Genomic DNA, 20,032 nt, shown 5'->3' with positions numbered 1-20,032 from the left:
GCTTCTTGATAAGCTTACTGTCGCTGAACGCAAGAGGCTGATACCATCCATCAAAAGGATCAATGCTCTGTTGGGGAACGGGTTAACTGGAGTTGATCTGACCCGCTGCTGGATCTCATGGCGGGTCATCCCTTTAAGCCGCCGGTCAAAGCTGATGTATGAGTATGGTGGAGGCCCGGATGACTCTCTTCATCACAGCCCCGTTCAGTTGACAGAAGAAGATATTGTATCAATGTCGACCCTTTTGGTGAACGGGAAATACGAAGATTGCAGCATTGTTGGGTTAAACCCCTTCTGCAAGCTTAAACCGGTGCCAGAAGTAAGAATATTCTGAACTCTCTCCTTTGTATTTTTCCCAGCCGTATTGTTTAATACTTGCCTGACTTTTCATCTTTACCTGTCCGCATGCCAATTCTGACTTCTGGAAAGTTAAGTATGACCACGAGGTTGTCAAGAAAGCGAAAGCCGCCGCCATAAACGCTAAGAAAACGACCCGGAGATCAAAAAAAAAAGAAGAACACTGTTGAAGATTGGATGAAGCTTGATGATACATCTGATCGGAGGTAGCCCTTGATTCCCTTGGCCAATTTTTTAACAATCTTATTAACACTGATCATTACCAGGATGACACCGGGGCCAGTCAGGCCGCGTAAGTAGAGGTAACTATCATTTCCTCCGACTCAGAGCCTTTGCCAAGACAAAAAATTCTATGAGTGATCCGTAAAGTAAGGTTTTCTAACCCGTTAGCTCACTTGGATCCCAACTTTCGTTTGAAAAAACAGCAACATGAAAGCCGCCGTCAGGCTCGGACCGAAGATGAGCCGGCTGTTGTTCTTCAACAGACTCCTCAGAAGCGCCCGAACGAGGTTTATTTCTTTCTGTCTTTAACTCTGTTTAATGGATCCTTTCCCCTGCCTTACTTTAACTTTGTTTTATCTTTTCAGGAGGTGTCTCACTCTTCTGGCGACTCATTGCAGACGCAATTTCTGGCCTTCAAGACTGCCCCTGGGTAATGAAAAATCCTCCTTTTTCCGAGTTGTTCAAATTGTATCTTTATACTGACAATCCTGCAACATTTCTCTTAGTGGCCAAGCTAAATCCAAGAAGGCAAAGGCAGCTAAACCGGTGGAAGACCCGCCGGTGCTTGCATCTGACCCGGCCAGGCCATCTTCTCCATTAACCGACGCTCCAGAAGACCCGCCTGTTGATGCAGAAGCAAATCCTCCTGAGCCGTCGTTTGATGAGACCACTGTGAACCCTTCTGCTACTGGACCATCAAGCTCAGCCAACCTGCCATCACCGTATGCACAAGACGTTCAGATAACCGGGAGCCGCTTTATTGAACCAGGGAATCCAACCATGCTGGCTCGGTGTACTGCGAAACAAGAAGCATTGGAGAGACAGAAAGTTCGCTTTGACGTTGCTAATTACGACCATCTAAATGCCAACGATATTTTATCCGGCTATCTCAGCCATGTGCACTCCAGTCGCGACTCTGAGATCGAAATGGTCAAACAGTTGCAGTTGAAATACGAGGTATGTTCTTCCGGCTTATCTATATTCCTTCAGCCCCCAAGTCTTCAGATTATGAGATAACCGGAATGATCTGTAGACTTTAGCATATAGGCCAAGACCTTTACCTTTGATTTTCTTGAATTCAATAAAATAAAACAAAACTTCACCTGTAGTCCCCAAGGGCCGGTTCTTTTTAATCATAAATGAGCCGGTACCTTAAATTGTTTTGTACCGTATTCAAAGAACTTAATATTCCGGCTTAACATTGAGAAACTTGCTGAATTGCATACATTAGCCCCCAAGTGTCAAGTGGTTTTTTGTAAAGTACTTGAGACTTGAATCTTGATTGTTGAACTTTAAGCGAAATCTTGACTCATCTGAGTATGCTCTTTTTGCAGAATGCTTTATCTGAACTGAACTCGCAATTGATTGATGCGAAGACCCGGCTAGCAGGTCAGGAAATAGAAATCAAGTCTGCTAACTCCAAACTGCAAGTAAGTCTCTCTGAGACGGAAAACTTAAAGATCAGTTTGGCTGCCAAGAAGAAGACCTGGGCAGAGGAAAAAATGCTTCTAACACAACGCGCTGAGAGAGCCGAAGCAGCCCTTGAAGAGGTGTCAACAGAGCTGAACGGCTTAAAGGGCCGGGTGTCTCAAATGGTGGCCGCCATCTTTGGTAAGCTGTCCGTTTTTAATCTTATGTACTTTTTGCTAATCCGGATTATAAGCCGCCAGCTGACTTTGTTTTTAAAACATGCGCAGGCCCACGAAGCAAGAACCTGAGCCAAGATCCTTTGATTAAACTGAAGGCAGTGTACACTTTAGTAGAACAACTGTATATTGGCGCACAACGGGCACTTGCCGCCATATCTCCTGTCAATCAAGGACCCAACTGGCTCAGCAACGTTTTGAAGAAACTATCAATCCTACCTGCCATATTTCAAGAAGTGAAGTGCTCCTGTGCGCGAGCCGGGGCTTTGACTACCCTGAGCCGCTCCAAGGCTTGGGTGCCAGACCTAGACCCGGCGGACGTGGCAAGAGGCTATCCCACCATGAAGGAAGACGGATCTCCCTTTGAGCAGGATGACTTCATGGCTTGCGTGCGGGGAGTCCGGCCTCAGGCAACTACCCTTGGAGATGATACCAACATTGACAAATATCAGCCGGGTTTTGATGCTGAAAATAAGAAGATGGCGACTCCCTCGTACAAGGTGACAGATTTGATCCTGCCTGTAAGAGAAAATACATTTGCCCCGGAAGTTGACCTGGCAGGCCTAATCGACGATGAAGAAGAATTCGTCGCCGTGAATGGTTTTGACTGGTCAAAACCCAACTTCCAGCCAACAGAGGGCGGTGAACCGGCGAGGGAGGAATAATAACCATCTTCATTGGCTTATAAAAAGTCGTGTAATAGTTTAGCTGTGAAAACACTGAATGCCTTGCTTATGCCATCGTGCATAAAACATTGTATGTGACTCCGTGTTTCCTGATGGCAATATATGCATTATATTTGATGATTGTTTCTGCAATACTTTAACTCTGTTCCCTGTAGATACAGGAGAAAAGACTGGCTTGGCGGCTTAGAACCGAATGGGTTAAAACACCCGGCTTATATCCAATATGTTTATCATAATAGAAAACAGAAAACATATATAAATAAAGGACAAGGGCTGAAACTAACTCTTTAATTAATGCAGCAGGCAATTATATATAAATAATAGCCATACTTGTACCTTTGATCCTTAGACCACCGGCTTGAGTAACCCGGGTAATGAAGTTGATAACTGAATCTTTTTGAGAAATCAATACCTTTGAATACTTTAATGATCATCATACCTTGGTAGCCTTGTTGTCAAATAGACAAGCCGGCGAAGAAGATCATGCTAATTATTTGCAACAAGAAACTCAAAGGCAAATAACAGTTAACAAGTATGATTTAACCTTATATTTAAAGGTTGGTGGCTTCTGATTCGAATACGACCAGTAAACCGGACCAAAAGGGTTAAGCTAAGGTTCGAATACGACTATATAGCCCCCAGTGGCTGTGGCGTTGCGCCGATCAAGAGGGTACCGACAACTATGTTCTCTTTGGTTCGAATACGACCTATGTTTGAACAGGAAGCCCCCAAATGACCTTGAGAGGTTTTTAACGACCCTGATTCGAATACGATCCAAGTCGGACACAAAAGGGGTTAAGCGATGATTCATATACGATCAAAAAGCCCCCTAGTGAGTTTGGCCTTGAGCCGATCAAGAGGGTTACGACAGCTATGTTCTATTTGGTTCAAATATGACATATGTTTGAATAGGAAGCCCCCAAGTGACCATGATAATTGCAGCTAGATTCGAATACGATCATAAGCCAGACCAAAAAAGGTGAGACTTGATTTAAATATGATCAGCTCCTTAATAGTCATTTGAAAATAAGAAATAACAAAGATGCATAATCCTTGAAAAGAAAAGAGACCGATGGTCTTACTTTATTACTTATCATGGTATATACAATGTTAAAGTATGTACATGATGAGAGCCGGTAGCTCAGGTGTAGTATGGCCGAAGTTGAGCAATGTTCCACGGCCGGCGGGTCTCCTCCTCCGACTTACGTGAATCTTTGTGTTCTCGAACGTCAATTAGGTAATACGACCCGTTGTTTAAGTTCTTGCTGACCACAAAGGGTCCTTCCCAAGGTAGGGATAGCTTGCGCACATCTGACAGATCCTGGATGAGCCAGAGCACCAGGTCGCCTTCCTGAAAAGTCCTGGATTTGACCCAGCGGCTATGATAATGGCGCAGGTCCTGTTGATAAATTGCTGACCGAGCCGCTGCTAAGTCTCTTTCTACATCCAACAAGTCAAGTGCATCCTGTCTGGCTTGTTCATTATTAGCTTCAACATAAGCCACCACACGGGGCGAGTCATGACGGATGTCACTAGGCAACACTGCTTCTGCTCCATACACCATGAAGAAAGGTGTGTAACCTGTAGACCTGTTAGGTGTGGTGTTGATACTCCACAACACCGAGGGTAATTCCTCCACCCAACAACCCGGCGTTCGCTGTAAGGGAACCATAAGCCGGGGTTTCAGACCTTTTAAAATTTCCTGATTTGCTCTCTCAGCTTGACCATTGGATTGAGGATGAGCTACAGAAGAAACATCAAGCCGGATGTGCTCACGTTGACAAAACTCCTCCATAGCCCCTTGGGACATATTAGTGCCATTGTCAGTGATAATGCTGTGTGGAAAACCAAAACGGAAGATCACCTTTTTCATGAACTGAACCGTCGTGGCCGCGTCACACTTACTCACTGGCTCCGCCTCAACCCACTTAGTGAATTTATCAACTGCCACTAAGAGATGTGTCTTTTTATCCTTAGACCTTTTGAAAGGTCCCACCATGTCAAGCCCCCAGACCGCAAATGGCCAAGTGATTGGAATCATCCGGAGCTCTTGAGCCGGCACATGCGCTCGTCGTGCAAACTTTTGACATCCATCACATCTGCTGACCAGATCCTCTGCATCAGCGTGAGCCGTCAAACAGTAAAAACCGTGACGAAAAGCCTTGGACACCAGAGATTTTGACCCGACGTGATGACCACAATCGCCTTCATGGATCTCACGAAGTATTTCTTGACCTACTTCGTGGGAAACACACCGCTGAAACGCTCCGGAGATGTTGCGATGGTATAATTCTCCATCCGAAATCGTCATTGACTTAGACCACCGGGTTATCTGTCGAGCCAGGGTCTCATCCGCTAGCAACTCTCCCCGGGTCATGTAAGCCAAGAACGGCACTGTCCAATCTGGGATGACATGAAGAGCCGCCACCAACTGCGCCTCCGGGTCAGGAACAGCTAAATCTTCATCTGTGGGCAACTTGACAGACGGGTTATGCAAAACATCCAAAAAGGTGTTAGGTGGTACCGGCTTATGCTGAGACCCCAACCGTCGTAAAGCATCAGCTGCTTCGTTCTTTCGACTGTCAATGTGCTCCACCTGATAACCTTTAAAATGCCCTGCAACAGCATCAACCTCCCGGCGATAAGCCGCCATGAGAGGGTCCTTGGAATCCCATTTGCCTGATACCTGTTGAGCCACTAGATCTAAGTCGCCAAGACATCTGACCCAGCTCAAACTCATCTCTTTTGCCACTCGAAGACCATGGAGCAAAGCTTCATACTCTGCTGCGTTGTTAGTGCAAGGAAACATCAACCGTAACACATAACAAAATTTGTCACCTCGAGGAGAGGTTAAAACAACTCCAGCCCCCGAGCCTTCCAACTGTCTGGACCCATCAAAATGAATAGTCCAATATGTGTTGTCTGGTTTTTCTTCTGGCATCTGCATCTCTGTCCAGTCATTAATGAAGTCAACTAGTGCTTGAGATTTGATCGCGGTACGTGGCACATACTTCAACCCATGAGACCCAAGCTCAATCGCCCACTTGGCGACTCGTCCAGTGGCTTCCCTGTTTTGAATGATGTCTCCCAAAGGAGCATAGCTAACCACGGTGATTGCATGTCCGTGAAAATAATGCTTAAGCTTTCGGCTTGCCATGAACACCTCATATACGAGCTTCTGCCAATGTGGATATCGTTGCTTGGATTCAATTAGCACCTCACTGACGTAGTAAACCGTCCGTTGAACCGGATGCTCCTTGCCAGCCTCCTTGCGCTCCACCACAATAGCCACACTAACAGCTCGTGAGTTGGCGGCCACGTATAATAGCAGCGGCTCTTTCTCAACTGGAGCAGCCAGGACCGGCGGCTCAGCAAGCTGTGTCTTCAGATCTTCAAAAGCAGAGTTTGTAGCATCGCTCCAAACAAAATTCTTTGTTTTCTTCATCATCTGATACAGAGGCACTGCCTTCTCCCCTAACCGGCTTATGAACTGGCTCAAAGTAGTGACATGACCCGCCAGTCGTTGAACGTCATTGATGCATGTTGGTTTGGCCAGGGATATAATTGCCTTGATTTTCTCCGGGTTAGCCTCAATACCTCGGTTAGACACCAAAAAACCCAAGAGCTTGCCGGCTGGGACTCCAAAAACACACTTGGCCGGGTTAAGCATCATTTTGTAGACCCGGAGATTATCGAAAGTCTCTTTCAGATCTGCGACCAAGGTTTCCTCCTTCCTGGATTTTACCACTATATCATCCACATAAGCATGAACATTACGTCCAATTTGATCGTGAAGACAATTCTACACACACCATTGGTAAGTCGCCTGGGCACTCTTCAGCCCAAAAGGCATAGACACATACCAGAAAGCTCCAAAAGGAGTGATAAAAGCCGTCTTCTCCCGATCTTTGACTGCCATCTTGATATGATGATAACCAGAATAAGCATCCAAAAAACTCAAACATGCGCAACCCGCCGTAGCATCAATGATCTGATCAATACGGGGGAGGGAAAAAGGATCAGCCGGACAAGCCTTGTTCAGATCGGTGTAATCCACACACATACGCCAGGTGCCATTCTTTTTTAGTACAAGCACCGGGTTGGCTAACCACTCTAGGTGAAAGACTTCTACAATGAACCCAGCTGCCAAAAGCCGGGCCACCTCTTCTCCAATGGCCTTGCGCCTTTCTTCATTGAACCGTCGGAGAAATTGTCTGACAGGTTTAAACTTTGGATCAATGTTGAGAGTGTGCTTAGCGAGTTCCCTCGAGACACCCGGCATGTCTGAAGGTTTCCATGCGAAGATGTCCCGGTTCTCACGGATGAACTCGATGAGTGCGCTTTCCTATTTTGGATCCAAGTTAGCACTGATGATGAACTGCTTGGATGAGTCGCCAGGCACAAAGTCAACCATCTTGGTATCATCAGCTGGTTCGAACTTCAATACCGGCTCATGCTCTGTTGTTGGTTTCTTTAGTGACGTCATGTCTGCTGGGTCAACATGATCTTTGTAAAATTTTAACTCCTCTGTTGCACAGACAGATTCAGCATAGGCAACATCACCTTCTTCACACTCCAAAGCTATTTTCCGGCTCCTGTGTACTGTAATGGTGCCCTTATAACCCGGCATCTTAAGATGCAAATACACATAACACGACCGAGCCATGAATTTGGCATAAGCCGGCCGTCCAAACAGAGCATGATACAGGCTTTTGATCTTAACCACCTCAAAGGTTAATTTTTCTGCTCTGGAGTGATACTCATCCCCAAAGGCTACTTCTAGTTCAATCTTGCCCACTGGGTATGCCGACTTCCAGGAACCACACCATGAAAAATAGTGTTGGATTGTTTAAGACTCTTATCAGTCAATCCCATCCGACGGAACGTCTCATAGTAGAGGATGTTGATGCTACTGCCTCCATCCATGAGTACCTTAGTGAATTTGTATCCACCAACCTGAGGCGCCACCACCAAAGCCAAGTGACCCGGATTATCGACCCGGGGTGGATGATCCTCTCTGCTCCACACAATAGGCTGCTCTGACCAACATAAGTAACGTGGAACCGATGGCTCAATGGCATTGACGGCCCTCTTGTGAAGCTTCTGGTCTCTCTTACATAAGCTAGTGGTGAATACATGGTATTGCCCACTATTCAGCTGCTTCGGGATGCTCTGGTATCCGGACTACTGCTGCTGATTACCTTGGCTGGGTTGCGGATTATACCCTCCTTGGTTACCAAGATGGCCCTGACCGTGGAATCCTCCTCCACCTAAGCCGGCGCCCGATCCTTGGAAACCGCCTCCTCCTGAGCCACCACCTGGGCCGTGACCTCCATCAAATGCGTTTGAATTTTTAAATGCCTTCATGATCGTACAATCTTTCCGTAGGTGGGTGGCTGGCTTCTCCTGGGTGTCGTGCTTTGGACAAGGCTCATTCAATAATTGCTCAAGGGTGGGACCTGACCCGCCCGACCGAGCGGGTTGTCTGCCCTTGTGCCATTGATTTCCACCCTGTGCATTGGTGTTAGCAACAAACTCACCAGCCTTACGTTTATTACCTCCTTGATTCGCCGGGTTATGCTGGTGACCCTTGCCATTGCCATTCTTCTTTCCCTTCATTGCCTTTTCTTCGTCAGACACTGGGTCCTTGGTAGTATCAGAATCAGCATACTTGATGAGAGCCGCCATCAACGTTCCCATGCCATTACATTCATGCTTGAGCCGCCCCAGCTTCTGCTTCAGAGGTTCGAAACGACAATTTTTCTCCAACATTAAGACTGCTGAACCGGCATCCATCTTATCAGATGAATGTATTATCTCCTTGACCCGCGCACCCAATGGGTTGTGGATTCACCATCCTCTTGCTTGCAATTGGTCAGGTCCACAATTGACATAGGCTGCTTACATGTGTCTTTAAAGTTCTGGATGAACCGGGCCTTCAACTTCGCCCATGAGCTGATAGAATTGGGTGGAAATCCCTTCAACCAAGTACGAGCTGTTCCATCTAACATCATAGTGAAATACTTGGCCATTGCTGCATCGCTGACCTCCAATAACTCCATAGCCATCTCATAACTCTCAATCCAGGCCCCGGGCTGTAAGTCAGCTGTGTAATTAGGCACCTTACGAGGCCCCTTAAAATCCTTTGGCAAACGCTCATTACGTATGGCCGGCACCAAGCAAGGAACGCCTGCGGTTCTTGTGGCCACTCCTGCCTCGACCGAGGTTGCTGGATAAGCCGGAAAAGTTTGATGAGCCGCCTGATCTGCTACCATTTGAACTGCTCGTTCCGCCTCTTGTTGAATCCTCTCCTGATCCGCCAAGTTAAGGGCTCCAGCCCGCACCGGCTCATGCCTGTATGGCCAGTTGTGGCGTTGAGCATTGCTTGACATATCTGTGGATTCCATATGCCTACTGTAACTCGGGCTCTGGCTTGGGCGAGGAGTTGAATGGATCCTGTCTCGACTGTAGGAGTATCCATCCTGCTGCGCCAGAGCTGTTTGAAGAAGTTCTCTTACCCTCCGTGTTTCAACTGTCGCGGGTGAGTCACCTTCCATCAGAAGAGCCGCCAGATGAGCCGATGTTACGATGAGGTTTTCCAAAGGGTTGGAGAAGTGACCCGGCGGCATTGGGACGTAATGAGGCGGAGCGGTAATTATACGAGGTGGATCCATGGCACGCGGCTGGACCGGTGCGCCGGGTGTTGTAATCCGGGGTGCCTCCGGCGGGTTACTTCCCCCGGCTCCGGGTGTGTGAAAAAGCTTCCTAGGATCGAGCGTCAGAGGCAGACGTGATTGGGTTTTCTGATGCCTCCTCCTCATGACCTCGTTCGACGCGTTCAGATCCACCGAGAGCCGGAAGGTCTCCGCTTGAAGCTGTTGAGCATGAACGTCCAAAGCCGCCTGCTCTGCTGCCATCCTGACTTCCTCTGTGGCTAGATTTTCCTTAGCTTGCATCATCTCTTCACGTACGCGTGCCACCTCTGCATCATGCTGGACTTTATCCGCCCGCTCTACCACGGCAGTCAACAGAGTCGTCAGTTTATCCATGAGGTCCATCAAGATCTGAGTCGGGGGGCGCGCGGGGTCTCCTGACCCTACTGCAGCCGCCCCGGTAGCTGTTGCCGCCGCTGGTGTAGAGTTCTGCCCGGGCTGTGTCCCTGCCATGAAGACTTCGGCCCAATTCGGCGGCTCAAGCGGGTCCAGAATACTACTGCCATCGGAACAACCCCCAAGCATGCCATCCTGCAGCTGGTACAAAGAGTCCGTCTCGCCCGTTGATGATGCAGTGTTAGAATAGACGGCCGTCTCACCGCCCTCCACCGATCCTTCAGAGTATTCACCGCCGTGGACGCAGCCTACGAAGGCATGCTTCACGACAGATTGAACACAGGCGGTCCTCGCGCGCCGAGCCGTTTCGATGAGGCCGGTGTGGACATCCGGCTCAGGACCTGACTCGCCGATCTGGCCGATGAAGACGTGAATTCCGCCGAAGGGGACCTGATATCCGTACTCAATTGAGCCAGTCTCGGGGCCCCAGCCTTCCTCGTCGATGTAGAGCTTGCCGCGATGACTCTTGGTCATCCGACCCACAGCGTACCCCTTGAGCCCTTCAAAGTTGCCCTTCAATAACTCAAATCCACCGTGCGCTGGCCCCATGGTGGGCGCCTACTGTCGTGGAATTGTCACGGCAGATCGCACTAGGAAGCTTAAAGGGGTTAATCGGGACAAAGGACACGAGAGGGTTTTATACTAGTTCGGCCCCTTACGATGAAAGTAAAAGCCTACGTCTAGTTGGGGTTGGTATTGCTGGGGTTTCGATCACCAAGAGGCTCAACTCGCCAGCTTGGTTATCGATTTGTTGTTTCTTGCCCTAAGCCGCCATCGGGTCGTCCCCTTATATACATGGGTTGACGCCTGGTGGCCTACAGAGTCCCGGCCGGCTCATAATCGTGTCCGGCTTGGTGGCTTCCTTTACATGCCTTTCTTTACAAGTCTTTCCTTACATACGACGGTTTACAATATCAGGCCTTAAGCCGCCTCCAGGCCCTTGGGCCTTCTATAAGGTTTAATAAACTATCGTCTTGAATGTTTACTGGGCTTCTTGCGTAACCCGCCATTGGGGCTGACCCGGCCCCTCCTGGGCGGGTCATGACTGATAGTAATATCCCCAACAAGTACGCCCTTCGTCCTTAAAAGAGTGTACATTCAACTTTATTGGAGGGTCAAACTATCTCAAAATTTAACCGACTTTGTGCAAAAATATATCAATGCTTGTGAAACCAAATAGGTATATAATAAAAATATATTTTATCATGAATCTAATGCTACTAATTTGATGCCATAATTGTTGGTGTATTACTATATAAATACAGTCAAACATATTTTTTTGACTTTCCAACAAAGTCGTAAGTGGGCTGGACATACCCATAAGAAAAATGTGGGCTACACAAAGCTTCAGAAACATCATGTTATTTAATCCGGTTCACACTTGTGAGGAATGAGTGACAAATAATTGAGAATTTTTTAATGTTTCTCTTGAAAGTTAGAGCCGTGGGTCTATCTGGTATAAGATTTGGTAAAATGAATAATAGATGTAGAAAATCAAAAATAAATATGATCATATAAAGCTACAAAAATGTATACAAAGTTTCTTAATACAAAATAATATGAAGTTACTGACATTAAATATTCAAATCGAATTAATTACACTGAAAGTTCTAATAAATAAATATGACTGGAAGATGCTACACAAATGAATAAGGAAGTTCTTAATACACAACAATACAAAGTTCCAACATTAAATGTTAAAAACTATAAATTTAGAAAGATATATCCACTTCTAGCCGCACGAATGCGCGGGTGCACCCACTAGTTACATTGATGAATTGGAGCTAGTGTTGTGTCGCCATAGGTTATAGCTGTTGCATGATGAATGCCATCTGAAGTAATTATCCATCACTGATCCAATGCCTACGAGTTTTTCACATATTGATCTTGGTAAGTTACTTTCGATGTTGCTGTTACAATTACTACCAAACGGTTACTGTTACTATTGCCACTGTTACTATCACTATCATACTACTTTGCTACTAAATAATTTCCTGCAGATATTAAGTTTTTCAGGTGTGGTTGAATTGATAACTCAACTGCTAATACTTGTGAATATTCTTTGGCTCCCCTTGTGTCGAACCAATAAATTTGGGTTGAATACTCTACCCTCGAAAACTGTTGCGATCCCCTATACTTCTGGGTTATCATGGAGTTACAAAATGTCAGAACTTGGCATAATGTTTCCTCACAGAATCAAGTCAACTATCATCCAACATAACCCTAAAGGATTTATTTGGTACAAACACTAACTAAAACATAAAAACACAATCATAACAGTAACACAACTTAGTGAACACAAAACAACAGAAAAAATAACTAGTCAGTTGTGTCCCAACAAGATCTTTCATTATAGCCATTAAGATAGGCTTGAAATGTTAATGATGCTCACAAGAAAGATAATAATTGAAACATAAAGAGAGCATCATAAATCATGTGCCTAGCACATTTAAGTCTAATATATTTCCTATGCATAGGCATTTTATAAGTGAACAAATTATCAACACAAAAAGAACCTAGCATATGCAAGGAAGGAGAAAGAAACAACAATGATCTCAACATGAAGAGATGTAATTTAGTAACACGAAAATTTCTACAGCCATATTTTCCTCTCTCATAATATTAAATGTGGGACCATAATCAAATTCAACAATATAGCTATCATATAAAATTTTCACTTCATGATCTACATGCATAAAAGTCTCATACTCTTCCAAGATAGTGGGATTAACATCAACTAAAGTCATGACCTCTCCAAACACACTTTTGTCAAACTTTTCATTAGATTGAATACTCTCCGAGTATGTGGGAATCTCCCTTCCTAAAGTTGACACTCTTCTAAACCCACTTTCAATATTATTGCAAAAATTATGATCAATATCATATTCATCATGAGGATTAAATAAATTATCAAGATCATAAGAAGCATTATCACCCCGATCACGATCATTGCAATAAGTAGTGGACATGACAAAATTATCATCCCCAAGCTTGTAGTTTGCATATTATTAACACAATTTACATTAATAGAATTTATAATAACATTATTGCAATCATGCTTTTCATTCAAGGGGCTATCATGAATCACTTTATACATTTGTTCTTCGAACACTTCATTATAGTTTTTAGATTCACGAACTTCAAGAAAAAATTCATAAAGATAAGCTAGTGCACTCAACTCACTAGAAATTGGTTCATCATAATTGGATCTTTTAAAAAGACTAGCACATATGCCCGTGCGTTGCAACGGGAGTGAAATTTGATATGTATTCAAATTTAGTGAAAATTGTATGTGCAAGCATAGTTGTGTGCTTCACTATGAAGAAAGCCTTAATTGCCCCATCCACCAAAATACGCGCATGTCCATGTCACTGAATGTCCGGCCCATCAATACACGCACCTAAGGTCTAGAATAAATTTATATAATCCGTGCATTAATTAGTGATGAAATGAGTGGACATCGAATCTTATGTTATACTCCCTCGTTTTGGTATTATAGCAAACATGCTCGTAGTTGCAACAGGAGGAAAAATTATCAAAAACACCTAGCCCAATAAGTATGGCCTACAGGTAATTATTTGATTTAGGACCCACATCATTATTCCCAACATACATAACTGTGCTTTCTGCCAAACCATCTTTGCCAAAGATAAGCCTCTCTAATAAAAGTGAAAAATAAAAAAACATAAACCCAAGCAGAAGAGTAAAAATAAAATAAAATATCAAAATATTGAAATATGGGTTGGTCATGGATTCATATCTTCATCCACGGATACCCGATGGATGACAATCTGAATAGTGAGACACAAATTGACATGGGTCATATAACATGTGATAACTCCGTGTCGACCATTATGTATATTAATCGTATTTTGGTCTGACATTAGTAGTTGTGTTGCTGTGCAAAGGTGTTAATTTCTATAGTCTATGATGCTACGTGACCTTTTTATTACCATCATTGTTTGTTACATGTACAGTTGTTATTGGTTTTACATGGATATGATTATCCATGTACATCTGGATATCTAGTGGTGCAGGTGCGGACGTCATCTGTGGCCCATGGATACTTTCACGGGTGGGTAATCAATAGGCTCATGGATATATGGCCATATATCCTCCAAACTCGCTAGTTTGCCATCCCTACGTCATGCTTGATTGCATAAAAAGAAGTGTTGAGGGCCTGAGAGAGCTAGAAGGATCACATTTTCATATCCGAATTAAATACAATGGATAGTTATGGATATTTCTCTGCATTAAATACTTCATATTGTCTGTATGGCATTAACAATCTAAGATTTATGAAATAAATGTGAATGATATACTGAGATACATAACTTTACACTTTGACATTAATATATGGTTGTACATACATATAAAAAATCTGATCTTTGGGGCATTAATTCAATGAATGACAACCATTAAACTATTGATATGCCAGAAAGCCTATAAATATAGTTGATATGCAGTATGAAAATTGACCATTCAAGGTTTCCAAAATGGAAGAAAGGCAAGCTATTAGAGCGCTCTTTCTACTCTCATATCTTGTTCTAATAACCAGAGGAATAAATATAGCTACAATGCAAAGGGAACCAACAAAGAGATCCTTGCCCATCGAAAAGTTAATAAAACCATCATGGTAAGAACTATTCCACACCATATTATATATATAGCATCGGTTTTCAGTGGCTAACAAGGAGATGGACATAAAACTAGATGGAAGGTGGAGATATATATGATTGCATCGATGTGAGTGTCCAACCGACTTTGGATCACCCATTATTGAAATATCACAAAATTCAGGTAAATTACATTCATCAAGACATGAGTTTCAAACATTATGTGGCTAAAATGGACGTCGATTCATGACTGAAGACACAATGAATGTTGCCACATATACATGAATTTCATAGCATAGTTTTTTTTACTCCCTTTAGATTCAAATCATAATTTTTATCTATTATTTAAGTATATTTCTTTAAACAATGGACGTCAGAGTGAAATAAATAAAACTTATGATATGCGTGCTCCATTAGAAATGGATTAAGCTACACAATTTTTTGTATATGTGATTGTGTGCCAGTAATAAAGTTTTATTATGAAACAGATGGAACCAAGTTCGGTACCGGTTTAAGAAAGTATAAAATCTCCCTCCCCAAATGGTGTTTTACAAGCACATCTGTCTATTGTTGAATGCCCGAAAGGGATGGTTCCAATTCTATGTAATAATAGAATGGGACATATAGCATCATATATTATCGAGCAAGTGATTAACAAGGATGAACAACTAGAGGTGAGTTTTCATTTTTGTTTTTTGCTTGTCATAATGATCTAGTTATCATAGTAATGGTACTACTAACAAGAAATTGTTGTTTGCCTAGAAAATGTACAATATAGTTGAATACAGTTGTGGAAAATAACCAAATAAAATTCTCAAAGATAATTCCAATACAAAGTATTTTTAATTTGAATGATAATGTTTAATCACAAAATGAAGGTTGTAAGGTGAATTATTTGTTTCAGAGTGTGGAATAGTCAATTTCATAGCACAGAAATTTAGAATACACACACACACATGAGCACGTGTTTGTATTAATACATACACAATGATGGATCCACACCCCATGCACCCAGGTCCAGGCCCGAGGAGTTGGATATTTTTACTATTACATGTATGCATTGTTTATTGGGCCCATGGTTCAGCCCAATAGCCTATCATAGCCCAGGCATACGAAGAATCAAAGCTAGCTACCTAAATCCCTTCCAATCGACAATTGTGTCCCAAACTAGCTCCCAACTCGGTGACCATGTGGCCCACCACCCCCAATGCTTTCTCAGCTACCCACTACCCTTGCGGCGAGCCAACCAGTCATTCCCCTTCACTGCAAAGCTGCTCCAGTGTCACATCCTGTACTAGCCAACTGCTACCTCTTGAGCATGCGTTTGGTTTTCCCTTAAAGAGGAAAGGGTGATGCAGCAAAGCAGCGTAAGTATTTCCCTCAGTTTTTGAGAACCAAGGTATCAATCCAGTAGGAGACCACGCGCGAGTCACCTCGTACCTACACAAACAAATAAGAACCTCGCAACCAACGCGATAAAATGGGTTGTCAATCCCTTCACGGCCACTTGCAAGAGTGAGATCTGATAGCGATAATAATAATAAGATAAATATGTAAAGATTGCAAAATAAAATAGATTGGAAACTTGTATGATGGAAAATAGATCCGGGGGCCATAGGTTTCACTAGTGGCTTCTCTCAAGATAGCATAAGTATTACGGTGGGTGAACAAATTACTGTCGAGCAATTGATAGAATTGAGCATAGTTATGAGAATATCTAGGTATGATCATGTATATAGGCATCACGTCCGTGACAAGTAGACCGACTCCTGCCTGCATCTACTACTATTACTCCACACATCGACCGCTATCCAGCATGCATCTAGAGTATTAAGTTCATAAGAACGGAGTAACACTTTAAGCAAGATGACATGATGTAGAGGGATAAACTCATGCAATATGATATAAACCCCATCTTTTTATCCTCGATGGCAACAATACAATACGTGTCGTTTCCCCTACTGTCACTGGGATCGAGCACTGCAAGATTGAACCCAAAACTAAGCACTTCTCCCATTACAAGAAATATCAATCTAGTAGGCCAAACCAAACTGATAATTCGAAGAGACTTGCAAAGATAACCAATCATACATAAAATAATTCAGAGAAGATTCAAATATTGTTCATAGATAATCTTGATCATAAACCCACAATTCATCGGATCTCGACAAACACACCGGGAAAGAAGATTACATCGAATAGATCTCCAAGAGAATCGAGGAGAACTTTGTATTGAGATCCAAAGAGAGAGAAGAAGCCATCTAGCTAATAACTATGGACCCGAAGGTCTGAAGTAAACTACTCACACATCATCGGACGGGCCATGGAGTTGATGTAGAGGCCCTCCGTGATCAATGCCCCCTCCGGCGAAGCTTCGGAAAAGGCCCCAAGATGGGATCTCTTGGGTACAGAAGGTTGCGGCAGTGGAAATAGGGTTTCGTGGTGCTCCTCGATGTTTTCAGGGTACGTAGGTATATATAGGAGGAAGAAGTAGGTCGGCGGAGCCACGAGGGGCCCACGAGGGTGGAGGGCGCGCCCAGGTGGGTAGGCGCGCCCCCTACCTCGTGGCCTCCTCATTGGTTGCTTGACGTCCACTCCAAGTCCTCTGGATCACGTTTGTTCCAAAAATCACACTCTCGAAGGTTTCATTCCATTTGGACTCTGTTTGATATTCTTTTTCTGCGAAACACTGAAATAGGAAAAAAACGGCAATTTGTGTTGGGCCTCCGGTTAATAGGTTAGTCCCAAAAATAATATAAAAGCGTATAAATAAGCCCATTAAACATCCAAAACAGAATATATAATAGCATGGAACAATAAAAAATTATAGATATGTTGGAGACGTATCACCGACCTGCTAAAGTTAATGCTATGGTGGCAATTTCCACATTAGGTAATTTTATTTTTATATGCCGTGTGCAAGTGGAATTTTTATGGTATTTGTAGGAAGTTATAAGGGCCAAACTATGCATGTTGCCAAAGAACCTGTCCCAGAGTTTGCTTTAATCGTGGCCCCGTCGTTGTGCATGCACATACACAAACATAAAGGTCCTAAAAAGTAGAAATTCAAGGAGTAAATATAGAATTCATCAGATAGCTTTTTCAAATAAATAGTAAGAGCATGTCTAGAATACTCGCCATATGTGGCCGATCACAATAATAACAATTATTATGTGGAACAACGTACAAAATAACAATCTAGGAAAGTCACCATATGCGTCACTCCAAACCCAGCCGTTGCGAGGGGGATTTCAGCTACTTCTTCCTCTCTCTTCTGCTCCCATGCCAATGGCACATCAGTGTGCCCTAATAGGAAAAGTGCCCCTTAATTAGTTACAAATATCCTACATGTACAAAGTCATGATGTGACTCATTTTCCACCATGTTATATATGAATGAAATCTATTTTGCAAATTAGCAATTAAGTTCATGTTGAATTTGCCGAAAAAACAATAAAGAATAAAAACAATTATGGAGACACATTTGTGGTGACTATGTGTTTGCACATAGCTTTCGCAACCTTCGAAAAACGATGGATGGCGTTCTAAACCATTTTGGGGACCGCATATATGATGAATCGACTTGAGTTTCTCTAATTCGTGTCAATGTTCTTTCAATTGTATGTGTAGTAATTCCATATTTTCACCATGTTAGTCCAAGACTTTCTTGAAGCGTTCGACATGCATTCGTCTCTCTAACTCCAAGTTGAGACCATTAAGTTATTGTCATTGTTGTTATATGGTATTGGACTTATACTGATGTGGTTAATATAGTTATCACATTGACGAACATTTTTTTTGTGGATGGCAGGAATTAGATATTCAGATGATTTGTGTGGGGTATGAGCTACAATAAATGTGTATGAGCCAAAGGTGAAGAAAGATAGCAAGGATATTAGTCAATCAACGATACTAATTGATAATGGACCAAAGGGTCACGAAGAAGGTGTAGGTGCTTGTTATTCGGTAGCTCCAAGCATCACTGGTGATAGCTTTGCGTGGTTTCTTGTTGTTTGGGTAATTAATAATATTTACTATCATACACATTATATTATCAAGTACAAATTAATATAAATTGATATACTTTCTTTCTATCTTTGGATGAACTTGGATAATAGCGCGATGGCAAACTACACAAGCCCTGCTACGATCACGTATGTCCTGGTTTTGTGCAAGTTAGTCACCGTGTTGGTCTTGGAGGAAGAGTACTTCCGGTTTCAGTCTACAATGGACCACAATATGTGATAGACATTTACATTTTCAAGGTACTCTCTTTCTCAATGCAATTTATGGTTTTCTACATTTAATTTACAGGGGGTGCATGTGGAAATTTGTACTTACATGAATTAGTTGATCACACAACAAATGTAGGTAGCTCAATATGATATCAATTGTGTAATTTTGGAATGCCAACATTTCTTTTATTTGTAGTGTTCCAATACGCACATACTATCATTTGACAAATTATCAAGAACATGGCCTAAAATAAAATTACCAGTCACCTTACCATTAAAATAACACATTCAATAAGCACTTCCAATGATGGAGACCATTTGATATTCAAGGAGATTCACATACGCATTGTCTTGATGTACATCACTTGGTATGGGAAAATGTTATGAGAAGAATGCATCCTATATATCTTCAGAGGAACAGAAACAACTGCAAGCACACTAGATATTTAGCATAATAGCATTGAGGATTTTATGTCCTTGTATGTGTTCAGTAATCTTCCATGCATTTTGATTTTCCTTAGGACCCCAAAACGGCGAATTGGTGGCTGGTGTATGGTGAAGAAAAGACACCGATTGGATATTGGCCAAGTTCACTCTTCTCTCACATTAAATATAAATGAATTTTCTCATACTGGGGTGGTTTTGTTCAGGGCCCAACAGCTTCATCAGACTCCCCACAAATGGGTAGTGGGCATTTTGTCGCTGAAGGGTATGGAAAAGCAGCTTTTATGAGAAACATCCAGATTGTTGACATCCACAACAAGCTTGTCACTCCAAATAGACACAAAGACCTTCTTGGAACTAGTGATAAAACAAAATATAGTATTGATGGCTATGTAGTTGATAATCATGGTATGCATATGTACTATGGTGGACCAGGTAATTTAGTCTGAGAATGTACTCTACAAACTACAATAAATTTTCAATATACTTCTCGAGTTGGACATTTACATAATTATTGGGACTTCACATACATTCAAGTTTTTAATGTGGTGAGTAGTTCATCAATCCCATCAAGGCAATGAGCATATGAAAAACATAACATGAATACAAATTTTGAGGGACACACTCTAATATTTTAGTTGATCATGGATAATTGCTTGGGTTTGTCCCCAAAAATGAAATTTCCATACTTACGATGTATGGACGTGTTTCTAATGGG

General features: G+C 42.9%; 1 pseudogene; it reads left to right on the top strand.

Annotated features, from left to right (window-relative positions):
* The first annotated feature begins 232 nt into the window (after positions 1-232).
* LOC119273243 lies at positions 233-19,763 on the top strand (annotated as a pseudogene).
* Positions 19,764-20,032: the final 269 nt, after the last annotated feature.

Source organism: Triticum dicoccoides, chromosome 3A (assembly GCF_002162155.2).
Source record: "Triticum dicoccoides isolate Atlit2015 ecotype Zavitan chromosome 3A, WEW_v2.0, whole genome shotgun sequence".
In the NCBI taxonomy this organism is placed as follows: domain Eukaryota; kingdom Viridiplantae; phylum Streptophyta; class Magnoliopsida; order Poales; family Poaceae; genus Triticum; species Triticum dicoccoides.
Note: the sequence above shows the minus strand (reverse complement) of the source record. Positions and strands in the feature narration are given on the sequence as shown.